General features: G+C 30.6%; 2 protein-coding genes across 6 annotated transcripts in view; one reads left to right on the top strand and one right to left on the bottom strand.

The window, feature by feature from the left end:
• LOC124955576 (putative uncharacterized protein DDB_G0292292) overlaps positions 1 to 7,500 on the top strand; it is a 66,512-nt gene that overhangs the window by 40,798 nt on the left and 18,214 nt on the right. The window contains exon 1 of one of the 2 annotated variants that reach the window (XM_047510184.1): positions 47 to 470. The exons of the other annotated variant lie outside the window; for it this stretch is intronic. The gene's annotated coding sequence lies outside the window, so the exon portion shown is untranslated. Of the gene's footprint in view, positions 1 to 46; positions 471 to 7,500 lie in introns of those variants that run through there. 2 annotated transcript variants of the gene reach the window in all.
• LOC124955575 (RING finger protein 17) overlaps positions 1 to 7,500 on the bottom strand; it is a 187,258-nt gene that overhangs the window by 163,759 nt on the left and 15,999 nt on the right. The gene's annotated exons all lie outside the window — the stretch shown is intronic.

Below are 7,500 nucleotides of genomic sequence, written 5' to 3'. Positions count from 1 at the left end.
GAGAAATAAATAAAAGGAAAAAAAAGAAAATTGGGAGGAGGGAGGGGGGGGGAGTGGAAAAGAAGATCAAATGGTCAAAGTCTACGTAAGTAAGAATAATTATATATTTATAAAGGTTTCACGATAGTTTATTCCCAAGACAATGACTGGTTGGTAGGTCTATGTAATATTATCGAGGGAGACACCATAGGAAACTTATAATTATTAATTCAACAACACACCGCTAAGGAGTATCTATAACTTGCTTTACTCTCTCTCTATCTCTCTCTCTCTCTCTCTCTCTCTCTCTCTCTCTCTCTCTCTCTCTCTCTCTCTCTCTCTCTCTCTCTCTCTTACTCATACGTTGTATACGAGAGAGTATCCAATATATTCGTACCGCGGAATACAACGAGCGAAGTAGAAAGCAACCGCAAACACGAAGGGACGAGGAGAAGAAAGGAAATAGAAGCTATGAGAGTTCTTGTATTTAGGTGAGAGTTACTTCGCAAACATAAAATAACAATAACAACAACAACAACAACAACAACAACAACAACTACAAAAGGCACAACACCTTTCCTTCTTCTAACAGACCGAAACACTACTATCTGTATGAAACCCAATAGCCGAATGACCATAGGGAATCGAAACTAAACTTAGCCTAACTATAACTTCGTTGAAATTCTTTCTTTTTATATCCTATATCCAATCATTTACATATATATATATATATATGTATGTATGTATAGGATCAATTATTTTAATGCTTTGAGAATTGTCTCATTTAATTTTCGATTTTCAATTTTCCTCTGTAACAAAAAATATTGATAAATTATTCGATAAGAATTATATATTATTATTTTATTCTCTATTCGTCTATAAATATATATATATATATATATATATATGTGTGTGTGTGTGTGTGTAATTAACGAGATTAGAAAACTTTATCAATATCAATAGATTCGCATTCGTAATGTTTATTCTATCTATCTATTTATCCATCTATTTAATACTATCTTATCAATCTATCGTTTATCTTCTGATCTATTTTAATCTATTCGTATATTTTGACGTTATATAATTATTTACCTTAACCCGTTCGCATTCATTCTATCTTACATTCCCATACAACCTTCGATAAAAACCTTAAACAGGGTTAAACATTACGTGTAAGTATATTACTCGTCGTGACTCTACTTTATGATTATACACTGCTTATTTCTTTTACTTTTAAATTTGTCGTACTAGTTATATAAGTAATATCCTCCTATACCCCGTTTAATTATTAGAAATGAAAGTAGGAAAGGCTTTGATTCCGTCATAAATCTGATTCTAAGTTATATGTATTCCTTGATCATTCCAAGATTTTCTTTTTCTTTTTTTTTTTTTTCTTTTTTCTTTTTTTCTTTTTTTCTTTCGATCTTACTGACGTAAAATCGAAGGATCGATTATAACATATAATTAACAAGTTAATTCTCTCTTTCATAGCTTCAAAAGCGTTCAAATATGACCCCATATGGTGTGAGTTTATACGAGCGTTTGACCGATAAATTTTCTAACATTCGATTATCGCCGTGTAAAGTTATTTAAACTGATTACATCGTCAAACTTCGCGACATATGCAATAACAGGTATTCGAACGTTTATAAAGTTATAACTTCTCGTTATATATATATATATATATATATATATATATATATATATATTACATCGTTCTATCGTATCGAAGACAAAAACCCATTATAGTTTTCACGTTTTCCATACAAATTTTTTAGTTTACGAAAAAAAAAAAAAGAAAGAAAAAAAAACAAGGAGAAAGAACAAATAAAAAGACGTAATAATAATTACGGTGACGGAATGTATATTAAAAAAAAAAAAAAAAAAAAAAAAAAAAAAAAGCGAGACAGAGAATAAACGTAAGAAGAATATATACCTCTCTCTCTCTCTCGCATGCGCGCGCGCGATTTTATATGATAGATAAAGAAAAAAGAAAAAAGAAAATTGTACAATTTGATCTTTCGTTAATTTCAATTAAGCTTCATATCAAAGGACCTTTAAGAAATATTTTTCTACGTGTGCATATGGTGAATAAAACATAAACGTGTGAATTTTAATTCCACTTTGGTACGGTCGTGCCTCTTGTAGAAGATCATTCGAGAGGAGAAAAAGAAAAAGATAAAGAAAAAAAAAAAAAAGAAAAAAGAAAACTTAAACGATGCCTTAACTATCTGACGCTTGAGATAAATTCACAATTTATCCTTTGAGCTTTTATCTATTTCTCTCTCTCTCTCTCTCTCTCTCTCTCTCTCTCTCTCTCTCTTTCTTACTTTTTAAAGACCACAAAGAGATTCGTGAAAATTATATCGAACGAATAAAAAGATTTTCGAGAATTGTCGATAAGAAAGAAAAAGAATTAAAAAATAAATAAATAAATAAATAAATAAATAAATAAATAAATAAAGAATTTATATACACGTACGCTCGCCCGCATGTATGTGTATGTTTGTCTATGCATTATGATCGATTTAAATTTAAATACACAATACTGTGTTTCAATTAATATCAGACAGGAAATAAATAATAAAACTATATATATATATATATATATGTATGTATGTACATATTTATTTTTCACCGATAATTTCGATAGAATTCTAACACCAGAAGAAAATAATTCGAAAGAGAGAGAAAGAGAAAGAGAGAGGGGGGGGAGAGGAGTGTAGGGATAGATATATAAGTGGTCATTGTTAAAATTATCAAAGATACATATATCGATAATTATTGTTAATGAGATAATGAAATTGTATCACCATCCTCTCTAGTCCTCCTAATCTCTTCTTCTCTTCTATCCTATCCTCCTCCCTCTTATTACCACCCTCGTTCATCCCTCACGGGAGATATGTACGCGTCTCGTACGACAAGAAACTTCTTAGATAACATCGAATGAACACGCGACATGATTACCCAGGACACGTCTTCGCTTACGTACCAATCTATATGTTATATATACCATTAGTTTCGTCCTTTGCGCGAAGAGAATTTCTGAATAAAATATAATCCTATTTGTTTGTCAGTATTACCTCAGCAACTTCATTTAAACTTTGACGTATGCATTTACATACGTACGTACATACATATGTATGTATGTATGTATGTATGTATGTATGTATGTATTTATGTATGACAAAACGTTGGACGCACATATTTCATCATTTAATATTAAATTAATTTATCTTCGAAGAATCTACTATAAGAGTTATAAATTTTCTTTTGTTTTTGTTATTGTTACTTTTTTTTTTTTTCTGCTGATATTTAATCTTTGAAATAATATAATGTGCATAAAATCAAATAAAATTATCCATTCGAATGTTTCTTTTCAATACGATCATTTTGCTTCATTGGGCCTCGATCGTAAGAATATATTTAATCAGAAAAAAAAAAAAAAAAAAAAAAAAAAAAAATCGTAAAAGTAATTTTGTGAAAAAGTGACTTTCGATATCCAAAAGAAAAAGAAAAAAAAAAAAGAAGAAGATATACTAACGTCATTTATTCAAATATAAAATAGTAAAAAATAGTTTATCCAAACGACATATTTTAAGCGATATTATTTATTTTGATTTGAGATAGATAATAAAAAAATTTTATTGAGTAAAACTTTATTAACGCTTAATACAAGAATTTATTTTTATTTTGATAATAAAAAAATTTTTGTCAAATACAAAAATATTATATAGCTTTATTTATTTATATATAAGATATCAAACATTTTCAGATTAAAATATATTAATGTCATTTATTTGAATATAAACTATAACGAATTATGACATTAATTATCGCCCAAGAGACAATATATCTAGTACATATATATATATATACATATATATATGATTTAAAAAAAAAAAAAAAATATGAAAGAGAGAGAGAGAGAGAGAGAGAGAGAGAGAAAACCCGCGTAATTTATACATCGTTCATAGTTTCGAAACTGAATGACGATTTGTTATATAACACGAAGATTTTCGAAATATGATGTAAACGAGACTCGATTATACTCATAAATCGAAATGCGTTTCTACCTTCCTTTAAGTGCCTAACACAGCATACACACACACATACATAAACAGACAGCATACGCACGTACGCACACACACGCACATATATATATATATATATGTACAAAAAGATAGTATATACGAATACATATATATGTATATATATATATATTTAGCCCGGAAGAAATTTCATATCTCTCGGCAAGATAATGATCGAATGCGTAATACCAAGGGGAAAAATTCTTTCGATGCAAAAAATATTCCAATCGACGAACAAACGCGATGCGATAACAGTATTTTAATAATGCTGATAATAATAATGACAATGACGATAATAATAATATTAATACTGCTACTATTACTACTACTACTAATAATAATAATAATAATAGTAATAATAATAATAATAATAATAATAATAATACATTTCCCGTTCGATGCAATTTGGAAACCTCTGTTTTTCCCTAACCGACCGACGATGCATCTCAATGCATTTTGAAAAGATCAACATCAATAAAATTTTCTTAATTTTAATAAAATATTGAAACAAAAAATTCATTGCGTTTATACACACACTCTCTCTCTCTCTCTCTCTCTCTCTCTCTCATCCTTTTTTTCTCTTCGCTTTTATCAGAAAAATACAATAAAAAAATAAAAATAAAAAATCAATCCACTATAAACAAAATTGTATACAAATTGATAGATATCACACTCCTGCGAATTTTCATTCTCCTCCCCCTCTCACTACTCACCCACTCTCATCCACTGAGCCCTCACAATACTTCATACCCTTGAAGAGTCGATCAATTTCAAAATAGCAATAGAATGGACCGAACTAGTAGATGATTCGAAAGAAAAAAAAAAAAAAAAGAAAAAAAAAGAAAAAACAAGTAAACAGATAAATAAATAAATAAATAAATAAATAAATAAAAAAGAGAACAGAAAAATACGCTCGAAAGAGCACACAAGCTCAATATTTTATTTAATTAACAACATGAAAAAAAAAAAAAAAAAAAAAAAAAAAAGAAAAGGAAGAAGAAAAAAAACAGAGATAAAAGAAAAACGCAAACAAAATCGTACTAATCGATATACGATCGCGAATGAAATTCGTGACAAAATCTACTTCCCCGTTCCTATCCCTCCTGGCCTATCCATCCCTACCCTATTACTTTCCTACTTGTTCGACCATCCTCCCCCTCCCATTACCATCCTCGCGACTCATCATCAACCTGTAAATCGTATTAAGAGGCACTCCCCCTTCACACGTTTGACTATAATTTTCCATTTCAACGAATATTTCCAATTTGTATCGATCAACGAAAACCCCTCTCTTTCAGGCTAAAGTTATGGTGTGAGCGAGAATGAAGATGAGGGGGCAGGGGTCGAGGGGTCGGGGGGTGGGAGGCGAGATATAGCGCGCGCGCGCGTGCACACACACCTTATCCCTTTTCGTTCATAACACCTGGACAATTCTAGTACACCGATGATATCCTTTGATCCGCCGAGCAAACGATGATACCCTCCCTTCCACCCTCCCATCCTCCCTCTCACCAACGCGCGTTACGCTTTGAAAACCATCTGCATATCGTGTTTGCTAAAGAATACAACGAATGCGAGTTCGTACGTATGCGACCGTATTCGCACATTCAATCCACTCACCCGCCGGCCCTCCCGCTCCTCTAACTCCTTCTCTCCCCACTCATCTATTGGTCCATCTTATCATTCACGAAGAGACCACGATCGAATGATTTTTAACAGGCTCGTGATCTTTATTCTCACGTAATCGTCTAATTAATACGACAATACGTCGAACTTATTTCTAATTTATTCTTATTCTAATTTCTTTTTTCTTTTTTTTTTTTTTTTTTTTTTTTTTTTGGTTTCATTCTCCCCTTTTCACTTTCTTCCCGTTCGTTCGATTATTATTTATTTTTTCTTTTCTTTTTTCTTCGCTATTTTCCTTTCTTTTGAATTCTCATATTTATCTTTCTTTCTCTTTTTTCATTCTTTCTTTTTCTTTTCCATTAAGCCTCATTCTTCTCGTCTATAATTTGTCAAAATCAAACCTAAATGAATATTTTCACGATCAAATTGAATATATCTATGTAAATTATTATTATTATTCCGTCAATCTTTATATTCTCGATTACTCTTTTTTTCATCGTCATTGTCATTATTATCGGTCATCATCATTTTTTTAGATTTATATCGTATAATATATTATAAACGAGAGAACGATATCTATAGAAGATATATTATATTATATAATAGATCTATATAATATTTACGACGATATATCATAGATAATTTTATATGATCAATTAACAAAAGTATTTCGTTTGAACGTCATTAAGTTCTATTGGTTTTATACGATAATGTGAATAGAATGTGCATAGATACGTACGTACGATGCAAATCAATTTTCATATGATTTTCAATAATTATTTATCGTGAAAGAAAGAAAAGATTGCTCAAGGTAAATAGAAAATTAAAAATTGCATAAATAGAAAATGGCGATCTACCTAACTGTACGTATTCCTCTATCTCTCTCTTGCACTCTCTAAAACACACATACGTAAACATACGTGCGTGCGTGTCTTTTCATAGAGAAGCCTAAAATTCAAACGAATATGTATATTCGAACTGACATCGGTCGTTGACAGTGCAAGCAAAATCAATTAATTCAACGCCCGATAAACGCGTCGAACGCGGCGGCGCATTTGAAATTCTGAAAAATTTATGTGCGTTATAGATTACGCGACATGAGAGGGGTGGGGGGGGGGGGGGTAGGAGAGAAAGAGGGAAAAAAAAGTAAGCCGAGAAAAGCGCCCGGGAAAAGCTCTACATTTCGAATAATCGCATTTTCCGGAAATTTGCCGATTAATCCGTGTATATATATATATATAAAGTTTTCCTTTCGGCCATTGCAAACGTGATACGAATGGAAAGCTTGAATATGGAGTAGAGGTGAACGAGGAGGAGGTGGAGGAGGAGGAGGAGGAGGAATAATAATAATAATAATAATAATAATAATAATAATAATAATAATAATAATAATAATAAATGAGGGAAAGAGAGAGAGGGAGAAATGGAAGAAGAAAGGGGAAGGGGAGGGATAAAAAAAAAAAAAGCGACGTAATTTAACGCCTAACGAGTATGTTTCCGCGTTATCAAGGGAGAGGAAATCTTCAAAATCAAACTTGAAAAGTTATTATTTTAATATATATATTAACTAAATATAAAATAAATATATACATATATGTATATATATATATATGTGTGTGTATTATGTATTAGTTATAGCAAACTTCAATTTTGAATAACTTCACGGTGGATATGTTCTTTCATCAACTATACATAACGATCATTCGGAGCTATTTTAGTTATAAATGAATATTTTCGTATAATGCGCGATTATATGCGAACATTAATAAACAGAGTAATAATACTGCGTTTAATACTTTAATAT

Source organism: Vespa velutina, chromosome 18, assembly GCF_912470025.1.
Source record: "Vespa velutina chromosome 18, iVesVel2.1, whole genome shotgun sequence".
Classification (NCBI taxonomy): Eukaryota; Metazoa; Arthropoda; class Insecta; order Hymenoptera; family Vespidae; genus Vespa; species Vespa velutina.
Note: the sequence above shows the minus strand (reverse complement) of the source record. Positions and strands in the feature narration are given on the sequence as shown.